The sequence below is a fragment of the Thermobia domestica genome, chromosome 2, assembly GCF_964235325.1.
Source record: "Thermobia domestica chromosome 2, izTheDome1.hap1.1, whole genome shotgun sequence".
Classification (NCBI taxonomy): Eukaryota; Metazoa; Arthropoda; class Insecta; order Zygentoma; family Lepismatidae; genus Thermobia; species Thermobia domestica.
In genome coordinates, this window is record NC_137455.1 from 116,858,084 (window position 1) to 116,884,006 (window position 25,923).

Genomic DNA, 25,923 nt, shown 5'->3' on the forward strand with positions numbered 1-25,923 from the left:
ACTACCTTTTGATTGACAATTATTGTAAAATTCGATAAATTTAAATTTAGTCTCGCGCGAGTTATTCATTAATAACTTCTAAATTGAGATAGCACTAACGTTAGTGCTTAGTTTATGGAGCACTAACCTCTGGTTTGTCTCATTTCTGTCTGACAATTAGTGTAAAATTGTATAAAAATTGAAAGATTTAAAGTTAGCCCCGCCCGAGTTGTTGATTAATAACTTGTAAACTACGATAGCAGTAAAGGTAATGTTTAGTATCTTTTGGAGCACTAACGATGCACTAACCTTTGACGTTTACTGCACCTGTATGGGACGATTATTGTAAAATTCGATAAAACTGAATTAGTCCCGAGCGAGTTATTCACTTATAATTCCTAAACTATGAGAGGACTAACGTTAGTGCTTGATGTTTCGGCAAGCAATAACGATGCACTAATTTTGATGTTTATCCCACCTTTCAAGAACAATTATTGTAGAGTTCAATAAATTTCAATTTAGTCCCACGAGAGGTATTCACTAATAACTCCTAAACTCACATAGCACTAATGTTAGTGTTTAGTGAACGAAGCACTAACCATGTGAACTGTTTTGGTAGTAATTCAGATGCGTGCGAATCTAAATTTAGACAAGTGGCATTTTCCAGTTTGTAAAATCCCCGCCAAATTTAAAAGCACTAATGAACATATATAGTGTAATGGTAACTATTACATTAGGAGGTTTTATTGCAGAACTCCTAATATTAGTACTCCAATTGTATGGATGCTAAAAGGTGAAACTTGGGGGAAGCTAACTACACGCTAGGACTAGCCCCTCCGCACAAAAGCATTCACGACAAGAACCACTAGTGTTCGGAATTGGTGCACTAGCAAACACAAACGATTACACTAGAAGAGATCATTACTACTTTTGAATTTGGTGATAATTTGACTCAATGAAAAATTCCCCATGTATTTTTTATGGGAGTTTCATGATATAATTTGCCATTCTACACTAGCTACTAGTGAAGCACTAACGAAACTATTAATGTTTTCTAGAAGCACGACCGATGCACTGGGTTTCATCGTTAGTGCTTTCTCGGAAAACTAACATGTATTTAGACCTCCCAAAGTTTTTTCCTTCTGGCATTGAAACTATTGAACCATTAATGTTGGGAGTTAATGCTCCAAGAAGCACTAACGAGACATTAACGATTTTACTAGAAGAGATCATTAGTGCATTTGAATTTGGTGGAAGTTTGAGACAATAAAAAATTGCCCATGTATTTGTTATGGGAGCTTCGAGACATAAAATTGGCCATATCTACAGTAATAGCGCAGCACTAATGAAACTATTAGAGTTTTCTAGAAATACTAACGATGCACTATCGATTTCACTAGGTTTCATCGTTAGTGCTTTCTTAAGGGCTAACGTTTTTCGCTTCTAGCGTCCAACCTATTGAAGCATTAATGTTGAGAGTTGGTGCTCTAAGAAGCACTAACGAAGCAATAACAATTGCACTAAAAGAGATCATCAGTGCTTTTAAATTTGACCAAAATTTGAGCCAATGAAAAATTCCCAATGTATTTCTTATGGGAGTTTCGTGACATGCAATTGGCCATATCTACTCTAATAGTGAAGTACTAGCGAAACTATTAGTGTTTCCTAGAAGCACCAACGATGCAATAACAAATGGCGCCAATTTTTTCGTTAGTGTTTGAAGTGGCGACCAGAGTGTAATTACATACTATCATGTTTTGGCTTTAGAGCCTCCACTAATGAAGCACTAACGTTAGGAGTTTGTGCACTAAAAAACAGGAACAATCCACTAACAAATGGCACTACCTTTTTCTTAGTGCTAGAAGTGGGGCAGAAGATTTTAGCCCCACTAATCCCTACTATTGTTTTGGTTCTAGAGCTTACATTCACAAGCACTTACGTTAGTGTTTGGTGCATTAATAAGCACTAACGATGCACTACAAATGGCAGTATTTTTTCGTTTGTGCTTGAACTGGGGGCAGTGTCAATTTGATCCCAAAGGGTTTTTACTTGTACCACCTACATACACCAATGAGCACTAACGTTAAGGGTTGCTGTACAAAAAAGCACTAACGATGCACTGACGATTACACAAAAGGAGATCATTAGCGCTCTTGAATTTGGCGGGAATTTGTTGCAATCAGAAATTATCCATAACTACACTAATAATGCAGTACTAACGAAACTATCAGAGATTTCAAGAAACACTAACGATGCACTAATGAATGACAATAATTTATTCGTTAGTGCTTAAATGAGAGGCTGTTATTTATTTATTTTTTTATTTTTATTTATTTATTTATTTAAGTTCACACTGGCCCTCCAAATATGTTTTACTTGTAGCACCTACACCTACATAATGAACAACTAACGTTATGTGTTGATGCACCAAAACGCACCAATGATGTACTAATAATAGCACTAGAACAGAGCATTAGTGCTCTCGAATTTGGAGGGAGTTTGACGTAATCAGAAATTACCCATTAACGTTAGGGGTTGTACACTAAGATGAACCAACGATTGACACTAATTTTATTGTTAATGCCTCAGGTGGGGGCCAAGTTCACTGACGTGAAATTTCATCACAACTATAGAACATATGGAAGCACGACCAAGTTCTAACATAGCACAAACGCTTGTCATAAAAATTCTACCTCAAATAAGGAACAAAACCGGACCAACTTAACGTTAATTAATTTCGTTATAATGGCGTTGTTTCAACAGCACTAACCATTACATTTGGACATTAACCAGCTCTAAAGTAGCACTGACATTTGGCATTAGAAAATCCATTCTATCTCAATTAGAGAAAAAGATGGGGCCAAATTGACGCTAATTAATTCGTTATACGACGTTATTTTCGGGCACTAACCAGCACTAACGTTTCACATTAGAAAATTTATTTGATCTCAATTAGGGAAAAAAGACGGGGCCAACTTGACGTTAATTAATTCGTTAGAACAATCTTATTTTAACAGCACTAAAGGCAAAATTTGGGCACTAACCAGCACTAACATAGCACTAACGTTTGATATTAGAAAATCAATTCTATCTCAATTAAAGAGAAACATCGGGGCCAACTTGACGCTAATTAATTTCGTTATAACGGCGTTACTTGAAGAGCACTAACGGCGAAATTTGGGCACTAACCATCACTAACGCAGCACAAACGTTTGGCATTAGAAAATCCATTCTATCTCAATTAGGAAAAAAGGCAGGGCCAATTTGACGCTAATTAATTTCGTTATAACTGCGTTATTTGAACAGCACTAACGTTTAAATTTGGGCACTAACCAGCACTAACGTAGCACTAGCGTTTAACATTAGAAAAGCCATTCTATCTCAATCAGGGAAAAAAAGGCGGTGCCAATTTGACGCTAATTAATTTTGTTATAACCGCGTTATTTGAAGAGCACTAACGGCGAAATTTGGGCACAAACCAGTACTAACGTTTGGCATTAGAAAATCAATTCTATCTCAATTAGCGGAAAAAGGCGGGGCCAACTTGATGCTAATTAATTCGTTATAACGGCGTTATTTGAACAGCACTAACGTTTAAATTTGGGCACTAACCAGAACTAACGTAGCACTAGCGTTTGGCATTAGAATATCCATTCTATCTCAATTAGGGAAAAAGGTGGGGCCAATTTGACGCTAATTTCGTTATGACGGCGCTATTTGAACAGCACTAACCAGCACTAACGTAGCACTAAAGTTTGAAGTTAGAAAATCCTTTCTATCTCAATTAGGGAAAAAAGGTGGAGCCAATTTGACGCTAATAAATTTCATTATAACGGCGTTATTTGAACAGCACTAACAGTGAAATTTGGGCACTAACCAGCACTATTGTAGCACTAACGTTTGACGTTAGAAAATCCATTCTATCTCAATTAGGGAAAAAAGGCGGGGCCAACTTGACGCTAATTAATTCGTTATAACGGCGTTATTTGAAGAGCACTAACAGTGAAATTTGGGCAATAACCAGCACTAACGAAGCACTAACGTTTGATGTTAGAAAATGTATTCTATCTCAATTAGGGAAAAAAGGCGGGGCCAACTTGACGCTAATTAATTCATTATAACGGCGTTATTTGAACAGCACTAACGATGAAATTTGAGCACTAACGTAGCACTAACGTTTGGCATTAGAAAATTCATTCTACCTCAATTAGGGAAAAAAGGCGGGGCCAACTTGACGCTAATTAATTCGTTATAACGGCGTTATTTGAACAGCACTAACGGTGAAATTTGGGCAGTAACCAGCACTAACGTAGCACATAAATTTGACGTTAGAAAATCCATTCTATCTCAATTGGGGAAAAAAGGCAGGGCCAATATGACGCTAATTAATTCGTTATAACGGCGCTATTTGAACAGCGCTAACGGTGAAATTTGAGCACTGACCAGCACTAACGAAGCACTAACGTTTGACAGTAGAAAATCCATTCTATCTCAATTAGGGAAAAAAGGCGGGGCCAACTTGACGCTAATTAATTCGTTATAACGGCGTTATTTAAACAGCACTAACGGTGAAATTTGGGCACTAATCAGCACTAACGTTTGACGTTAGAAAATCCATTCTATCTCAATTAGGGAAAAAAGGCGGGGCCAATTTGACGCTAATTAATTCGTTATAACGGCGTTATTTGAACAGCACTAACGGTGAAATTTGGGCACTAAGCAGCACTAACCTAGCACAAACATTTGACGTTAGAAAATCAATTCTATCTCAGTTAGGGAAAAAAGCGGGGCCAACTTGACGTCAAGTTGGCCCCGAAATTTCAATTGTTCATAACTTTGTTATTTTGATTGCACAAACGCTGAAATCTGGGCACTAACCAGCACTAACGTAGCACAAACGAATAGCATTATTTATTTTTCTCCGTCCAAAAGTGGTGGGGCCAACTTGATACTAATCATTTATTTTCTAAGTTGAAGATCATTAAATCAAAATTGAGATCACTTCTAGAGCAAAGTCTACTGGAAAATTTAATGCTCCTTAACACTGAATAGTCCAGAATTTCCTGTAGATTACGATGTTATAAGCGAAACAGCAAAGAGCTCAAGAGATCTTAAACGATTACTCATGATATTAAATTTAATATAGTCATTCAATTGTACCTAATGATATTTTTTCATTCTGTTTGTATTGGAATAGGTAGACCACTGTTAATTTGTTAGCCGTAATTATAATATTCTGTGCTATGCAACATTTATGGTATTTCGTCCTAGTAGTTTTGTGTGTAACTGTGCGTGCTTAATGATGTGAAAAATTAAAAAGCCATTTTAAAAGCCAAAATGTTTACATAAATTTGTCCATGAAGCGTCCCTCTAAATTTCTATCTCCACTTAGCTCTAACAGCTCCAGTCCGACAGTGTCAATGAAAGAACTAAGTAAGCTATTTATTATACTAACTACCCAATTTTTGTCATCTGCTTCGGATGAAGAGTTACATAGAAAAGCAATTTGCTTTGTTTTCTACGTATGAAGAGGACCTGATAGAGGATATTGCATATCAAATTCAGTTTTAAATTAGCGAAATAGGGTTAGCGAAATAGCGGTCTAGACCACATTTTTAGAAATGGAGAAAAATCAAGTTAAACATGTGTTGTTTTTGTACACTCCGCATAAAAAAATTGCGACAGCTAACTCCATGCAGTTATGCCACCCAATATACACCTTCTTATCCCATAATCGTGTCAGGTAAAGAGACCCCTCTCTCTCCTCCTTTCTTCTCTACCATACTAAAATTAGCTAACAAAATTAGCGAAATTCTAATTTCAAACTACACATGTATTAGCTTCGATAAAATGAAATAACAAAACCGAGACGAAACAAGATTCATAAGTTGATTTAGGGAGAAACTGAAACACACACAATAAAAAATTGAAACCAATGGATGTCTATTACATAGAAGTTCAGAAATGAGGCAAAGAGAGAGAGAGAGAGAGAAGGCGAGAGAAGAAGAAAAAGAAAAGCGAGAACAGATAAAAGAGTGGAATTTTAAACTTAGTAAGAAAAGAACCTAACATTATAAAGTTCCGTTATCAAAAATCCAACAGTAATATAGAAATAACGTTTGTTATTATATTTTTTTCAGGACTATTCGAATATATAGAGGATGTCTGAAACATTCATTAAGTCTTAAAGAAAAAAAAACGAAAAGAAAAAGGAAGAAAGAAAGAAAGATAAAATTGAGTGAATGCTATTTTACTGGTAAATTTTTATCATAAATATCCTATATTAAAAGTCCAAACCGTATCATAATGAAAAGTTACAAATGTTCAAATGAAAAATTGGATGTTTCTTATAGATGAAGCAGACCTTGCATGTTTCAAGTTTCAACGTGAACACATCACATTGAATTATATGATGGAAACAAATTTGTGTAGAACTAGTATAAATAAAATTTTGTTTCCAAATAAACAAAGAGGTTGCCATTTTCTAGTCCTTTCCGAAGATTTATCAGTTCCGAACATCCAGCATCACTTTCATCTCTTGCGAATATAACGTTGTAATTTGCACAGATAGAATGAGCATGCTAAAGGTCAAACGGATCAGAGTGTCAGTCGGATGATGTTGGTTAGCTTACGGAACACCAACCACTGAATTGAGGATTCAAACCCATAGTGACCCAGTAATGCGACTGACACTCGGTAACCCAGATAATAAAAAAGAGATTTTACTTATTCCGTTGCGTTTAAACAGTATTTCTTTCAGAGATGACCAGGACTGCAGATGTTATGCCCAGAGCACGAAAAACTCGACGCTGAAGTTGCCAGTTAATTACATTTTCCCTACCTGGTCTATCGTTCTATTGCTCCGTTTTAACTTTGGAACATACACGCGCAAATGAAGTGCGTGTGTACGTGAGAGAGAGGGGGAAAAGTGAAAGATGCAACGACAGGATAGGGAAACGTCAAAAAGTAAAGAGAGAGAGAGAGAGAGACGAATATAAATATGAAACATACTTATCATTACAGTGTATGATGAAGAACGCACACGCTGTTTATTCGAATTCTCGCCAGTGAGGCTTTGTAAGTTCTCCAACAGAAGATAAATCTCTGTTTGCAGCCATTATTTTATGCAAAAAAGTTATGCTACCTGACGGGGAATTGAACCCAGATTTTCCGCTTGGGTGTCTGGTACTTTACCACTACACCACCGATTGCTTTACCCAAACTTTGTCCAACAAATTCTGTAATATTTATTTCTGAGAACGATAACACGAAAAGTGTTTACTGCAGATCAATGAAGTGTTTCGAATATCCTGGTAAATCCCTTGCCCTTTCCCAACCAACATTGTAAATCGTCTCTATCATGATAAAGTTGTGTGCTTCCACATTTTTAAGCTTTGCACGTCTAATATGAGATATCGATTCTTCACTATCACTTTGTAAAAAAATGCAGCTTTGGCGTGAACAGGATTCGAACGTATGCTGGACAGCTGTACTAGTGGTAACTCTATTACGTTACCGCTACACTATCAGTTTTATTATTTCCGTACATAAATTACAAGCTGAGAACACAAACACAGGAGGCAAACATAATTAAGTACCAAAGGAGTCTGTAGCCTGTTCACTATATTACATAATAACACATATACTATACATCACAAAAGAATATGAAAAAAAATTAAAAGAAAAAGTACTAAAGGAAGCAGAAGCCTGTTTATTATATTACATAATAACACATATACTAAACATCACAATAGAATATTATATGATATTTAAAAAAATATTCTGAAAGAGAGGGATGTGCGTTATTGCAAAACCACTTCCAAAAACCGGCTGAAAAGGTGCACGTCCCTGTCTGGGGTGTATAACTTTCGACGTGTGCGTTTCAAAAATTCAAAATACGTGCGTGCATCTAACAAGGTTGTGAAGCGCTGAAAATATACGAGAGTGCTGGCAACAAGAAACAGCACCGCTCGATGTTTAGTGAAGAGATAAAAATGAAAATCTGGGAATAACATAACTTGCACCGTGAAGTATGAAGGCGGGCGACAGGTAATGCGACCCAACACCTCCTGCATGGTGTGCCAAATTAATGGCGAACCGACACATTGTGTATATCGATGGGCTAATGTATCCTCTTGCTGGCAGTGCTCGCACAAGGCATCTGGGGCTCGTTGAATCTCATAAAGAAGCGCCCCTGTCGGGAGAAGTTGATGTACGACCTGAAACCACAAAACCTGCATGTACTCAGGTATGACAGGGTTTGAGATATTAGACCACACCTGCGGCCAATCTACGTGTGGATACTTCTGAGGTACGCGTAAAGTAGTGTGGGAGAAAGAGTGTGCAGTAACCATCCCGGAATAATTCCAATATCGGATAAACGTTTTGATGTAGGCCGGGCACTGATCAACGAATTGAATATAAGGAGGGTTTTGCGGTTGACTATAATCCTTCCAGAAACAACTTACCCAATGGTTAGTGATAGAACTGTGTGATGAGAGCGCTGCATAAGTGTCAGCCATAAACAACTTTTGACATTTGATACGAATATTGACTAAGCCCAGCCCACCAGCGGAACGAGGCAAATAAAGGGCTTGACGAGGAATGCGAAAATAAAAACCTCGCCAAATATGCCATAGGAATAAGGATTCAAACCGTTTGGCATAAATTTCTGAGAAAGGAAACACACGCGCTCTGTACCACAGTTTAGACACAACAAAAATATTGATAAACTGAATACAGTGAAGTAAATGGAGCCTACGGAAACGTTGGGAATAGAACAACTTACTAACTTGCGTACGTAGCTTTCCGCTTCCGAAACAGAAGATCAATTTGGTAGATGGAAGCAGTTTCTTCTGGGAAACAATGATAAAAATCCTCCGAAAAATATGCTTGTATTGATGCATGTGATTCTAGTTGACGCAACCTACTCTTAAGTTCCTGAATTTGGATCCTGTTGGCCAAGGTTGGGGGGGGGGATGTCCATAACTCGCTGAGAGCATGATGGAAAAATTCTGAAAAGGTACGGTCCTGCTGTTGTGCCAATTTACCGCGCCATTGGAAAAAACTGCGAATTTTAGGTTTACCGTATACTTGCCACCATGTATCAACATTGGGGAAATGTCGTTGCATCTTACACCAATACTCAAAGCGCGTCGTAAATTCATCTAGCACGTCCTCACGAGACAAAAGGGTATTGTTAATCTTCCAATACGATGGACCGCGTCCAGCGGGAAGAGAAAAAGGAAGCTTAAAAGCTACTTCAACTGCCGCATGATTTGACAAAAAGGGCAAGAGGGTTCAAACGTGAAGCACTGCCTTGCATAAAGGATCTATGACATAAACCCGATCGAGTCGACTTTGTGTTGCCAAACAGCGAAAGTTCATCACATGCGGTGAGTTAGAAACAAAAAGAGCATCATGTAGCTTCATGGCACGCACAAGCTCAACTAGTGCTGGGCAGGGAGGTGAGGGGGTGAGGGAGTCCCTAGGACTATCATGCCACCTGAAACTAAATGCCAAATATTACTTACTTTAGTCTTGATACTTGGAACGATGAAGCTTCTTCCTGTAAGGTTATTTGCACCTAATTGCACAACGAAATTCATTTATTCGACGACCTAGAGAGAAATTAGTGCCCACTAATAAAGGAAACAATATACAATCCAGGAAAAAATGCAGAAATAAAAACATATTATGGAGTAATTTCGCCGTGCAAATTCAAAGTACGCGAATAATAATAATAATAATAATAATAATAATAATAACAAGAATAACCTATATTATAAAATTGAAAGTTACTGTAACTTATAGTCTCTTGAACCATCCGAAAGATCTCGATCAAATATTCAACATTGATAATGTTCGGACCTGTGAGTATTTTTATCTATTCGTTTTGATGGTGTTATTTAGGGGAGGTTGGGGATGGAAAAATATAAAAAAATAAGAAAACTTAAGTCTTGAATCAAACGACCAATCTGGATGAAATTTACAATATAGATTACGTTTGTGCATGGAATGCTTTTAATCATCTCACTTTGTAGGTGGAATGTAGGGAAGGGGGAGGACGGAGAGATATACAAAAACCAATGTAAATAAAAATAAAAGTGACTATGTTAATGAGTTAATAAGGCTTGAACCTGTAGCCGCCTGGAGTTCTGTTCGCTGTCCTTGGCTCGTGGTATTACCAATAAGTATACTCCTGATACTTTAACTTACAGGACGACGAAGACCTCTCCAAGAAAGGTTACAAACTGTTTCCCAAAAATGCTCGTCGGTCTCAATAATGAGATGAGCATTAGGCGCCGAGAGGTTCGGGTGTCTCGTCTCGAAAACCTCACGGACGATCAGACGGTCATCCAGAACTTAACCACAAAACTTAACCAACGAAACGGGCGTGGTGGCTGCGTACAACACCGGAGTCGAACTCCCTGAGCATCCAAGCTCAAGCTACGGGTTGCAATGGTCAACAGAAAAAAGGTTGGCAGTTCATTTCAAAATTCACTCAGTTACTCACCTGTATGCACATACAAACAGAATATAGAAAACAATTTATGTTAATTTTAGTCAACTGCCTATAATGCACTAGACACGGCGATAACACTGGCGTGAGAAAGTACAGATAACGAACTACGAAAATTGTGAGGCTGGTGCCACTTTGGCTACTGGGACATCTGGTCAGCCCGTATTTCTCTAATCTATTGTAATGTTTCCATAAGCGATTAAAGAAAGCACTTAATTCAGTTCCCAATAACTATAGAATATATACTGTGTATATAATGAGTCAGGGAGAAACACTGAAATGGTTAGTCACTAACTGAAATGTTCTCACTAAAAGCAACGTTTTAAATATATATATGAAAAAACGATGAAAGACTTCTTTGTCCAATTGTGTGGGAAAGAAGCAATTCCCACCAAAGAAAGAACTTATGTGCGTTGCAGAATAAAGTATAAATCGAAAATAATGATCACAGTCTTTACGAAATATACAGAGTGTCCACAAAAAATCCTTCTATAACCTGGTAGCGGTTATATATGGCGTCTGAAACGTGGAACGACCTGTCAAGTGCACACGTAGACAGGTTGAGAACCTTGGCCGTATGACGAAATATTAATAAAATTAGGTTTTTCACCTGAAATTTAAAATTAGTTAGTTGGCAACACTGTCATATGGTGTGAGACTTACGTGCATAGACGATGAATGGTTTTTCACCTGAAAAAGGGCTATTTAAAATAGTTAAAGAACTTGTCCACTCACTACAAAGTGATGAGGTTCCTGCATGAGCAATGTCCAATCCAAGTGTTCCATAAGGTAATAAGATCCTCTTGAACAATTGGTGCAGTTGGGTTTCCTTATCTTCCGTTTCTTCACATGTTGAAACCATGCTGTCTTCCTGTGTGAGTATCCTCCATGGTTCTCCAACGATGAGTTGATGAGGGGAAAAAGGGGATTTTTTTAACACTGGTGTGAGAAGCGAGGTATGGTTGAAACACCTGTATGATAACTTTTTTTTAAAGTTCGCAGAAAGCGTTTGTAGGGCTATTAAAATTCTTACTTTTTTTTAACACACAAATACTTCTCGTAAAATGTTTAAGTGTTCCGTTTCGATCACTTTCTTTGATATAATATGAAGTAAATACGTTATAGGGCTATTTAAATGCCTTTTTTTTAACACATAAATACTTTTTGTAAAATGTTTAGGTGTTCCGTTTCGATCACTTTATTTTGTGTAATATGAAGTAAATATGCACACTCAATAACTATTCAAAAAAAACATCGACTTAAAGAATTATCAAATATTTCAATAAAAATTAGTAAATATACTGATATCTTTATTTAAAATATTAAAATTATTGTCAAAGTTTCAATATTACTATAATATATTTGAAAAATATGAAAATCATTGAAAAAGTAAAATGAATGAAAATGTAAACACATGACAAACTGACAATATACAAACAAAATAAGATTTTCACTTGTATGTCTTTTTTTAACTGTGCCTCGTGTTGTTTGGCAGAAAAGAACGGAAAATCGTTTTTCAAAAATAAAAAAAATAAACTTAAGTGTCAAAGATGACGTTCATAGTAATTCCAAGAAATAAGCATGATTCTGCATATCAAAGAAAAGATCGTGATTTCGTTAACATGTATGAAGAAAATTTGGCACACCATAAGATCAAATGCCATCTGCTCGTCGTGAAAATCGAGACTTTAATTCAATAATGCTCAATACAACAAATGGTTTCATTCTGAAACAAAGTTATTATTAGCTTAGGCCTAGAATAATGGTCGTTGTTCACTTCCATAAACGTAAACATTGTAGGGTTACCAGAATAGATGGGTATTATCTGCAAAAAATTTATTAATAAAGTGTTGAAAACTATTCAATATTGATCCAAGTTTTTCGAAGGTCTGAATCAAGGAAGTTGACTCGCTAGTCCAAACATTCCTGAAAAATGGTCATTATGCCATGAATTGACCAAAACCATAGGTGGGAAAATGTGTAATACTACACGTACTTACACACAAAATATGCCATCGACACCTGCGAGGCAAAACTAGAAACGAGCGTAGGCCTGCAACCATAGGCACTTACAAAATGTTTCTATACATAACTGAAATATCAACACTAATATTCAGTAAAATGCGCGTATGTTCCCTGGAACATAACGTACATCATCCACCTGGAAAAAATGTGTAAACACACAAAATACAAATGCTCTCGTAGCATCGTAAAGATATGTCTCTATAAGACAAAACACGTGAGACCTATTAAAAGAAAAACATGAGATACAAACAAGAATATAGTCAACGACATTACAAATTTCTGGTCGGTCTGAAAACATCCAAATTAAATTCCCTACAAAACAGCTGTAACAAGCTTCCTTAGGCATCTTCGCTACAAATATTCAAAATGGTCTTATTAACATATTAAAATTCAGTCATCGAGCATACGAAATAATTAACAAAATAATTTTCAAAAATCGTTATGGCTTCATGCTGTTGGAAAGAAAATAAGTTTATTATTCGGGATCTATATCGCATTCGAATAGTTTCTAGGACATACTAGAACTAAAATATACTTTTCTCAAAATTAACATGAAAAATAAACATTACAACTCATTAGCATACAAATCCACTTAATAGAATTACGGTTCATAAACATTAAAATATTCACTGAAATGTTACTAGACATCAAAATATACTCAAAAAATCTAACCTAAGAATACGCATGCTTAGTTATGGGTTAGTATAAAGGAAGAAGAGAAATGAAAAACTATATTTTGCGATTGATGGCGAAAATACAGTTAGCTATGGAATATCCAATGGATTAGCCACATCCATTTTTGCAACAGATCTGCAATTCCAGGAAAAATTGCCTCCCTGAAAAAAAATATTTATCCCCATAAAATATCCTACCCGAAGAAGTTCCCCTACGGTCGTTCAGTGGTCTAGAGAAGACGAAAAAAAATGTTAATTAGAAATTACAAGAAAATATAGAAGTTAAACATATTTCCGCATATATATTAATATGAGGGGAAAAACGACCGTTCACCATCAGAATATCTGTTCATATAGTTCCTTCTACAATAAAAAGATTACTGCTTTCGTTCGGAGAATTATACTATTCACACGACATTCCTGCACATTCTATTACCAACAAGGAAATGTCTGTTATCACTTGTTTAAGGCTTAGCCTACTTTCCGTTCTAAACTTTTCTCTTCGAACAAAATATGTCACATCCTGGAAATTCAAATAAAGTCAAAATCGGGTAAATGACGTAAATGAGGTTCAATAAAATTACAGTAAACACTTCAAAATGAAAACGAAAATCTAAGATTAACACTGAAAAAGAAATTTAACATTGGTAATTGTAAAGTTTCATGTTCTACGCATGAGATTACGTACTAAGTTTTAATCACAAATATACAAGTGTACATATAATGAATAACTAAAAAATTTCTCTTCCTGGGCATCTCGATGCATTATTTTTAAAAAATCTAAAAGAAAATCAAACATTAATTGTGAGTTATACGTATGATAACATGTTTAAAAATTTGGAAAGTGGGAAGGGATTCAAAAAAGTTTTTTTTTAATAAAACAATAGAAATATATTATAACGCCAAAATATCTTCCCACTAGCTGGGGGTACGGAAATCTCGCCAAGATTTCAAATTGCTTTTAAAATGCAATTCCCCTACGTATGTGATTACATACTAAATTTTAATTATAAACATACAGCTATATACATACATATTAGTAACAACTAAATTTTTTCTGATCCTGCGCATCTGGATACATTCTTCTTTTTTTTCTAAAAGAAAATCAAACATTAATTGTAAATAACATGTAATAGCATATTTAAGAATTTCGAAAGTGGGAAGGGATCCTAAAAGATTTTTTTAATTTTTTTAATTTTAGAACACAATAAAAATATATATTATAACGCCAAAACATCTTCCCACTGGCTGGGGATACGGAAATCGCGCCAAGATTTCAAATTGCTTTTAAAATGCAATTCCCCTACGTATGTGATACGTTAATTATTTACTAAAAAATCTAAATTCAAACATCGGAAATGAAAACAAGAAAAAATTAATAACATTAAACTAATAGTAAGTCAATGATAAGGTTTGCAAAACTCATACACAGCTGACTGAGGTGTGAACTGCTACACGGAGCAAAGACAGAAAAAGAAAAGAATGAATCAGCTGTATACCGTCCGTTATTCGTCGACATTAACAGGTGATCGAAAATGCAGCGATTATCTTATCAAAATAAAGAAAGAAAAACGTGTTATCTGCTCTTTGCTGAACAGTTAAAAGCCGGAAACAAAAATGAGTTTAAAAGAAATGCGTAGTTCTTCTTTTCGTGTCCAGGTGTTCTATCAAAAACTAAAAGCAAAAAGGAAGAAAAATGAATGAATGTCTATCGCTTAAAAGTTGAAAGAAAGATTAAAAGAAATGCGTTGCTTTCCTGGCAGAAAAATGTGTATCAACACACAAAGTCTTGGTTACTTTTTTTTCCTATGATTACTGTTTCTACTTTGATAATTACGGTTTGTTCGTCTATTCCTACAGCGGTTACCTCTATGTACAAATCTATGTTTAATGTTGTCACACAAATTGCGGTTCCTATCTCGTTTGTGATAACTCAGATTACATGGCCGTGATTTACGACTTCTTTTGTATCTGTTATTCTTTCGTGTGCGCTCTTGGTTCTGATTCCCTTTAAATTTTGTATTGTTTACGATCTGATCTTTGTATCTTTGCTTATTGCTATAACTATAATCTCGTTTACGCCTTTTCTCTCTGTGGTTTGTGGTAGTTATTCTTGTGCGCTTGCGACCTCTGTCGTTTACAATCATATGTTCGTGGATTTCACTACTTCTACTACAAGCGGCGTCACTAGATTCTGAATAGATAAAATCATTATCAGATATGTTACGAGGTTGGTTTAGACTACCTGTCTCTGGTTGGAGTTCAGATTTCTGCGTTTCCTTTTCATTAAGAGTGTTAGTGTCTGGCTCAGGTTCCAATTCCAATGTTTTGTTTACACTAGGAATATCAGTCACTAACTGAGGTTCAATTTCCGGTGTTTCGTATTCAGTAGGAACATCTAACTGTAACTGGGGTTCACATTCCGGTGTTTTGTTTTCAGCATTTTCAGTTTGTTGACTATTTTCACGAAACACGTCCCGTAAAGCGTCTACCTTCTGACCTAATCCACTCTTTGACTCAACGAGATTCTCTTTCAAGCGAGCACAATTCTCTTTAAACTCAACACAGCTGTCTTTAAAATCAACTTTCCTTTCCTTTATGTATCTCTCCATTTCTTCATTATTTTTATCTAGCTTTCGTTCTAACCTATCTAAATTCTCTTTAAATTGAGCAAAATTCTTTTTATTGTCTCTCATCGATTCTTCGAGAAGTGAACTCATTCTAGTTATAATATCTACTTCCTGATGTTCCATTATGGACAAAAGTAAAATTTAAAACGTATGATTAGAATAAAATATATTATCACCAAAACATATGATTAAAATCACCTGAAAGAGATTTTTTTTTCAGATTACTGGTACTAAGCTGAAAGAGAAATGATATATTAAAATATTAATCTTAAATGTATATTCGAGCACCAACGGTCTCGATTCGGGTCGGTAGTTCGGGCGTCATTTATTTGTAACCAACTAGAGGTCTGGGTCCATGTTCGGGCTGTCATTTATTTGTAACCGGCAGTAGTTCTGTTCGCTGTCCTTGGCTCGTGGTATTACCAATAAGTATACTCCTGATACTTTAACTTACCTGGACAGGACGACGAAGACCTCTCCAAGAAAGGTTACAAACTGTTTCCCAAAAATGCTCGTCGGTCTCAATAATGAGATGAGCATTAGGCGCCGAGAGGTTCGGGTGTCTCGTCTCGAAAACCTCACGGACGATCAGACGGTCATCCAGACCATAACGCACACAAACATCACCCATACAAACAACGAAAACACACTGGATTAAATGACACTATACTTATTTATTAGAACACAATTGTATAAAAAAAATAGCGAAGAGGAATGGACACAACACTGAACACTGAGGATGTATATCAATTTTAGTCGCTGAAATCACGCTTTGCCCTTTTCGGGTAACATAGCCCTTTATATATATATATATGATTACGATTCAGATATCACTACAAATTCTTCTCTCACACCCTTGACACACTTGGGGGGTAGCACTGGGGGAAAGTTGTCTGGATCGTCCCACGATGAATCCAGTTGTTACGCTGAACAGTCCTGCAGAGTAAAGGTGAATCTTCAGCAAAGTAACGAAAAGAAGATCTCCACAGTGGAATACTGATATTGGAGGGCGCGTATATAACTTTTTAAACGCACAAGGTCTGAGGACCTGGCATTTCACTGGTTGGGGCTAGCCGTAAGAAATCGTCCTTCACCGGCTAAATAGCTTGTGCCCCTTCACAAAACTTAACCAACGAAACGGGCGTGGTGGCTGCGTACAACACCGGAGTCGAACTCCCTGAGCATCCAAGCTCAAGCTACGGGTTGCAATGGTCAACAGAAAAAAGGTTGGCAGTTCATTTCAAAATTCACTCAGTTACTCACCTGTATGCACATACAAACAGAATATAGAAAACAATTTATGTTAATTTTAGTCAACTGCCTATAATGCACTAGACACGGCGATAACACTGGCGTGAGAAAGTACAGATAACGAACTACGAAAATTGTGAGGCTGGTGCCACTTTGGCTACTGGGACATCTGGTCAGCCCGTATTTCTCTAATCTATTGTAATGTTTCCATAAGCGATTAAAGAAAGCACTTAATTCAGTTCCCAATAACTATAGAATATATATTGTGTATATAATGAGTCAGGGAGAAACACTGAAATGGTTAGTCACTAACTGAAATGTTCTCACTAAAAGCAACGTTTTAAATATATATATGAAAAAACGATGAAAGACTTCTTTGTCCAATTGTGTGGGAAAGAAGCAATTCCCACCAAAGAAAGAACTTATGTGCGTTGCAGAATAAAGTATAAATCGAAAATAATGATCACAGTCTTTACGAAATATACAGAGTGTCCACAAAAAATCCTTCTATAACCTGGTAGCGGTTATAAACCACCGGACAGATCTGCATCAAATTTTCAAAATATATGAAGTTCGAGCCTGGAGTGGTTTTCATCATATCACTTTGACGGTAAAACTTAGCTGAGTTGAGGGGTGGGAGAAAGATATATAAAAATAAATAAAACTTAATAACGCTTGAACCACGCGACCTATCATGATCAATTTTTTAACATAAATGAGGTTCGGGCCTGATACGGTTTTTATTATTTCACTTTGACGCTAGAACTCAGAGAAGGGGAATGGGCAAGGGAGATATATAAATATAAATAAAGTTTAATAAGTCTTGAACCACAGTACCAATCTCGATAACATTTTAAACCTAGATGAAGTTCGAACCCGAGATGGTTCTCCTTATATCATTTTGATGGTGTAACTAAAGGAAGGGGGAATGATAGCAACATTTAAAAGAGAACGAAAAATGACCGATATTAGAATCGAATCTATAATTTTTGGAGTCGCTGAGATGAATAGTAACACATCTGATACCGTTAAAATCCAAATTCAGCCCGCAAGATGAAGGAGAAGGAGACATAAAAATGATCAAAATAGCCAATATCATTGTGGAATTCATAGTTTTCCGGGTGGCTGAGATGAACAATGACACATCTGATGCCGTGCTCCGCAAAATGGGAAGGGGAGAGGATATATAAAACTAATCGAAAATGACCAATATCAAAGAGCGCTTTAGTAATAGTAAAACGCGAATGAATAACGGAGCATATTATTATTTTTTTCAATTCAGCCCAGTAAAGCAGCCAATTGATGGTCGTAATAATTTATTATTATTATTATTATTATTATTATTATTATTATTATTATTATTATTATTATTATTATTATTATTATTATTATTATTATTATTATTCATCCAAATTCAGCCCGCAACATGAAGGAGAAGGAGACATAAAAATGATCAAAATAGCCAATATCATTGTGGAATTCATAGTTTTCCGGGTGGCTGAGATGAACAATGACACATCTGATGCCGTGCTCCGCAAAATGGGAAGGGGAGAGGATATATAAAACTAATCGAAAATGACCAATATCAAAGAGCGCTTTAGTAATAGTAAAATGCGAATGAATAACGGAGCATATTATTATTTTTTTCAATTCAGCCCAGTAAAGCAGCCAATTGATGGTCGTAATAATTTATTATTATTATTATTATTATTATTATTATTATTATTATTATTATTATTATTATTATTATTATTGTTATTGTTGTTGTTGTTGTTGTGGTTGTTAATCGCGTACTTTCGAACTTGTAGGGCTAAATTAATTCATATGTTTTTATTTCTGTAATTTTTCCTGGATTGTAGATTTTCCTGGATTGTAGATCCACATCTGACTCTGAACTGCAGTGAGTGTTAATAGTTTGCCTCCTTTTCACGATACGATAAAAACGGTGTTTCTGTGTTGAATCATATTCGCTTGTTATGTGGTTTTCTGGTTTCTTTATTTTTTCTTGTTAGTTGTTTACATGTGGGCCGGAGTGTTTGCTTTGATGTGGTCTTTTCTCCCAATATTTCTAAGGATTTTTCAAGTAAGTACTGTAATGTGTATTTTTTAAAGTGCTTCAGAGCATGCCCATGTTAAATGCATTCACCCTTCTAACTCTTAATATTAATAGGGTTAGCTCAGCACCAAATTTACCGTTATTAAAGCAGTTTATAGAGCGCCGCCGTCCTGATGTATGGTGTCTCACTGAATTGACTTTTCATTCTTTCGATTTTCTCCCTGATTATAACGCTATTATTAATTGTGAAGCAACCACAGGAGTCGCGATACTTGTAAGAAAAGGTTTAGTTTATGTTCGTGTCATGCTCTCACTTGATAGTAGAGCAATTAGATCTTATATCTCAGGCATTTGTATTATCTTATTTTATGCTTTTTCTGGATTTCTTAAAATTAGAGAGAGGGATGAGTTTTTTGCAACGACCATACCATCTATGGTTCCCCCTCTTGTCGATCAATTTATAATGCTGGGCGACTTTAATGCGGTGATAAATCCTAGAGACTCCCTCACCCCCTCACCCCTGCTCAGCACTAGTTGAGCTTATGCGTGCCATGAAGCTACATAATGCTCTTTTTGTTTCTAATTCTCCGCATGTGATGACATATCGCTGTTTGTCCACTCAGAGCCGCCTAGATAGGGTGTATGTCACAGATCCTTTATGCAAGGCAGTGCTTCACGTTTTAACCCTCTTGCCCCCTTTGTCAAATCGTGCTGCGGTTGAAGAAGCCGTTAAGCTTCCTTTTTCTCTTCCCGCTGGACGAGGTCCATCGTATTGGAAGATTAACAATACCCTTTTGTCTCGTGAGGACGTGATTGACGAATTTATTACACGCTTTGAGTACTGGTGCAAGATGCAACGACATTTCCCCAATGTTGATAAATGGTGGCATTTATACGGTAAACCTAAAATCTGTAGTTTTTTCCAATGGCGCGGTAAATTGGCAGAACAACAAGACCCTACGCTATCAGAATATTTCTATCGAGCTCTCAACGAGTTATGGGCTGCCCCTCCGACTTTGGCTAACAGGATCCGAATTCAGGAACTCAAGAGTCGGTTGCGTCAACTAGAGTCACATGCAACAATACAAACATATTTTTCGTAGGAAATTCATCATTGTTTCTAGGAAGAAGCTGCCTCCATATACCAAGTTGATCTTCTGTTTCGGAAGCGGAAAGCTACGTACATTGACTCACTACTAACGGCGGGAGGAATGGTCGTTTCTGACTCGTTACAAATACTCCAAGAATTCACAAGGCATTATACAGCTTTTACGAGTGTGCAGACTCCGGATCTCTCTAACGCTCCGGAATTCTTGTCTGCTCTGCCTCACAAGTTGATAGAGACTGACTCTCAAGCCTTAACACGTCCTATCACTGCGAATGAAATTTTTTCTGTTCTTCGAGAAACCAAAGGCCGTAGCTCCCCTGGGATTGACGGTCTGAGCTTTGCTTTTTCTAAACGTTATTGGTCTTTTCTTAGCCGTACCTAGTTTCCCTGTTTAACGCATGGTTATCTGGGGTCCCCTTTTCTCAAAACACAGCTATTGTGGTACTCCTTCCAAAGTCTTCCACTGCGCGAGTCGGGACCGATTATAGGCCGCTGTCCTTATTACCAGTGGACCTTAAATTATTTACGAAAGTTCTTGCTGCCAGACTCCGTCCTATTATTCAGAAACACATTAGCCCGTATCAAGCTGCGCTACATGACTCGCTTCGCTCCTTGCGAGATCTATTTGCATATTATTACCTTTGCAATGTTCCCGCTGGCGCACTCGCCGTGGATTTAGCCAAAGATTATGATTCTGTAGACCATCAGTTTCTTCATCTGACGCTTGATTCTTGGGGTTTTCCCATTGTTTTTTGACAGATAATTCATAATCTATATGATCAGCCTCAGTTCTGCTTGCAAATAAATGCACATCTATCCCCAAACATTTCTCTGCGACGCGGACTGCACCAGGGGTGCTGTCTTAGCACCGTTCTTTTTGCTTTGGTTTTAGACCCGCTTCTCCATCATTTGGCCATGTTGTCTTCGAATGGACCCACCCTGTTCCGCAGTCAAAACATTTTTGGCTATGCCGACGATTTGGCCATAGCCGGAGTTGATCCTGTCCCACTACAGGGCGTATTTCCTGTGCTGACCCGTTTTTCCCGCTGGTCGGGTTTGCAGTATAACGACAGGAAACACTAGTGTTGTCTTTTAATGGTTTCCAGCTCCCAGAGGACCCTTTGGTTTCTCCGGCCTTACCGCATGTCACTTCAATAACTATTTTAGGCATCCCCTTTACGTCTAACCCAACTCCCCACTATGATTAAGTATGGGCTCCCCTTTTAACGCAAATTCGTAAGCTGTTCTACTCACAGCGTTCCCGTAGGCTCCATTTACTTCACTGTATTCAGTTTATCAATATTTTTGTTGTGTCTAAACTGTGGTACAGAGCGCGTGTGTTTCCTTTCTCAGAAATTTATGCCAAACGGTTTGAATCCTTATTCCTATGGCATATTTGGCGAGGTTTTTATTTTCGCATTCCTCGTCAAGCCCTTTATTTGCCTCGTTCCGCTGGTGGGCTGGGCTTAGTCAATATTCGTATCAAATGTCAAAAGTTGTTTATGGCTGACACTTATGCAGCGCTCTCATCACTCAGTTCTATCACTAACCATTGGGTAAGTTGTTTCTGGAAGGATTATAGTCAACCGCAAAGCCCTCCTTATATTCAATTCGTTGATCAGTGCCCGGCCTATATCAAAACGTTTATCCGATATTGGAATTATTCCGGGATGGTTCTCTACCCTCAACAACACAATGCGCGCTCGTTATATAGGACACTCACTGCGCACTCTTTCTCTCACACTACTTTACGCGTACCTCAGAAGTATCCACACGTAGATTGGCCACAGATGTGGTCTAATATCTCAAACCCTGTCATACCTGAGTACATGCAGGTTTTGTGGTTTCAGGTCGTACATCAACTTCTCCCGACACGGGCGCGTCTTTATGAGATTCAACGAGCCCCAGATGCCTTGTGCGAGCACTGCCAGCAAGAGGATACATTAGCCCATCGATATACACAATGTGTCGGTTCGCCATTAATTTGGCACACCATGCAGGAGGTGTTGGGCCGCATTACCCGTCACCTGCCTTCACACTTCACGGTGCAATATATGTTATTCCCTGATTTTCATTTTTATCCCCCCACTAAACATCGAGCGGTGCTGTTCCTTGTTGCCAGCACTCTCGTATATTTTCGGCGCTTCACAACCTTGTTAAATGCACGCACGTATTTTGAATTTTTAAAACGCACACGTCGAAAGTTATATACCTCGGACACGGAAAGGCACATTTTTAGCCGGATTTTAGAAGTGGTTCTGCAATAACGCACATTCCTCTCTTTAAGACTAGCAAATGGTAATTTTTTAGGTCATACCATATTCATATGTGATATATAGTACATGTGTTATTATGTAACATAGTAAGCAGGTTTAAGCCTCCTTTTGTACTTAATTATCAGTTGTTTTTTGTTTGACTCACGTGGTTGTGTTTCCAGTTTGTAATTTCTGTAAGGAAATAATAAAACTGATAGTGTAGCGGAAACGTAATAGAGTTACGATTAATAAAGTTGCCTAGCATAGGTTCAAATCCTGTTTACGCCAAAGCTGCATTTTTTACAAAGTGATAGTGAAGAATCGGTTTCTCATATTCGACATCCAACGCTCAAGAATGTGGAAGCAAACACCTTTATCATGATGGAGACAATTTACAATGTTGGTTGGGAAACGGCAAGGAATTTACCAGGATATTCGAAACACTTCATTGATTTGCAGTAAACACTTTTCGTGTTATCGTTCTCAGAAATATGTATTACAGAATTTGTTGGACAAGTTTGGGTAAAGCAATCGGTGGTGTAGTAGTAAAGTACCATACTTCCAAGCGGAAAAACTGGGTTCCATTCCCCGTCAGGTAGTATAACTTTTTCGCACAAAAATGGCTGCAAACAGAGATTTATCTTCTGTTGGAGAACTTACAAAGCCTCACTGGCGAGAATTCGAATAAACAGTGTGTGTATTCTTCACCATACACTGTAATGATAAGTATATTTCATATTTATATTCGTCTCTCTCTCTCTCTCTTTCTTTCTTTCTTTTTTTCTTTCTTTCTTGACGTTTCCCTATCCTGTCTTTGTATCTTTCACTTCTCTCCTCTCTTTCACACACACACGCACTTCATGTTCGAAAGTTAAAACGGAGCAAGAGCTCGATATACCTGGTCTAGAGAATCTAATTAACTGGGCGTCGTGTCTTTCGTGCTCTGGGAATAAAATCCCCAGTCTTGGTCATCTCTGACAGAAATACTGTTTAAATGCAAGGGAATAAGTAAAATCTCTTTTTTATTCTCTGGGTTATCGAATCTTAGTCGAATTACGGGGTCACTACGGATTTGAATCCTCGACCCAGTAGTGGTCTACATCATCGAACTGACACGATGATCCGTTTAAGCTCTTAGCGTGTTCATTCTATCTGTGCAAATTACGTTATATCCGGAAGAGATAAAATCAATGTTGAATGTTTGGAACAGATACATCTTCGGAAAAGACTAGAAAATGGTAACCTCTTTCGGTATTAAAAAACAAAATTTTATTTATACTAGTTCGACACAAAATTTGTTCCCATCCTATAATTCAATGCATTTTATTCACGTTGAAATTTGAAACAAGCTACATCTATGAGGAACAAAAACTTTTCCTTTCGAACATTTCTAACTTTTCATTAGGATACAGTTTGGACTTTTAATATAGGGTATTTCTGATAGAAATTTAGCAGTAAAGTAGCACTCTTCCATTTTCTCTTTCTTTCTTTCTTTCTTTTTCTTTTGTTTTCGTTTTTTTCGTTTTTTCTTGTTCAGTTTGCATTAGTAGTCTGAAATGGAGGATATGACCAACGCTATCTAATGGGTATATGATACTGTATTTTGGATCAGTACGTCCAATGAACACCGAATTTGCAATCAAACCACGCGGAAACAAAACGTGTGTGTTAAACTTTGACATTATCCTAGATTTGTCTCGGAGATATACAGTTCTACCGGAAATTGAGTATGCTATCTATTATGAAAGTGACAAAATGAATGTTTAAAGCATCCTCTCTATATATTCGAATAGTTCTGAAAAAAATATGTAAAAGCAAACGTTATTTCTTTATTACTGTTGGATTTCTGGAAACTGAACTTTATAATGTTACGCTATTTTTTTACTACGTTTGAATTCCATAGTTTTATCTGTTCTTCCTTTTCTTTTTTCTTCTTCTCGTCTCTTCTTCTTCTCCCTCTCTCTCTCTTTCCCTGTCTCTGCCTCATTTCTGAATCTCTGTGTAATAGACATTCATTGGTTTCAATTTTTCATTATGTGTGTTTCAGTTTCTATCTACATCAACCTATAAATCTTGTTTCGTCTCGGTTTTGTTATTTCATTTTATCAAAGCTAATACATGTGTGGTTTGACATATAAAAAAGACACATGAAAAAAACATACAACATTTGAAAGATCTATGTAATTCACTAACGGACTATAGGGACCGACTGAGCTAATTACTGCTACTAGCGCTTTTAACTCTTTAGGAATTTACTACGACATGTTCGCAGGACACTTTTCTAAGTCCTAAATCTGTGCGTGAATTATTTCATCCGCCTTACTGTAATTATTTGAGAATGGAAACTGATTACGATGAACGTAAATATGTTTCGCTGTCGTAAACCAAGGGCCGTAATAAATGTAAATAAGGTTCTTATTATTATATAAAGCACAGAAGTGTTTATTTTGTGTATAGAACAATATAATACAGTAACTAAGCAACATCATAATCACTAACGTCGCAGGATTTTTTCCAACGGTGGGGGGAAGACAGATATAGAGTCTTTCATTTTATTCCTTATATATATTAAGTTAAAAATCATAACATTTGTCATTGATAGTGTATATCGTCTTTCGCCTCTGTAGCCTATTTGTCAGAACATTCATCTCCAGACATGATGTCGAGAAAATAGAAAGAAAGAGATATGAACAGTGGTGTAACTAATTTTACTGCACCCTGGATCCACCAATCATCGATTTACTCATACTCTCCAAGCTCCCTGCCCCAGGTATTTCAGCTGCTGCGTTATATATATGGTTCCATGTCAGAAAGGCCAGACAAAAGGGCAAAGACAGTAAGACCTGAGTCAAAACGACCCCGGACAAAAGGGCCCTGAGTGAAACGGGCCCGGGTCGTAAGGGGTCCACTACAAAAGGGCTCGAGTCAAAATGGCCCAACGTCAAAAGAGCCCGGGTCAAAAAGGGCCCCCCTACAAAAGGCCTGAGTCAAACGGCCCCGCGTCAAAAGGGCTCGGGTCGAAAGATCTCCGCAACAAAAGGACCCGGGTCAAAAGGCCCTAATCAAAACCCCTCATCAAAAGGGCCCGGGGTCAAAAGGTCTCCGCAACAAAAGGACCTGAGAATCGTTTGTTAACACAACGCAAAAAATGCGATTTAGGTAGCGATAATAAACAATTATAATGACTATATTTTTGCATTACGTTACTATAGTCAGAATTTTTGCGAAGATTGGTACGGAATGACAACCAACGTCAGTAACGGAGACAACTCTTAAGGGAAGTGACATTGGTAAAAATTAACATTTTACAAATGCAATCCACGAGAAGTTAACTGTGCAAATGTATGATGGAATTTCATTTACTGTAGAAAACATTAATGGTCTAAAAACAAAAGTTCAAACAAAACACATCAACCACTTTTT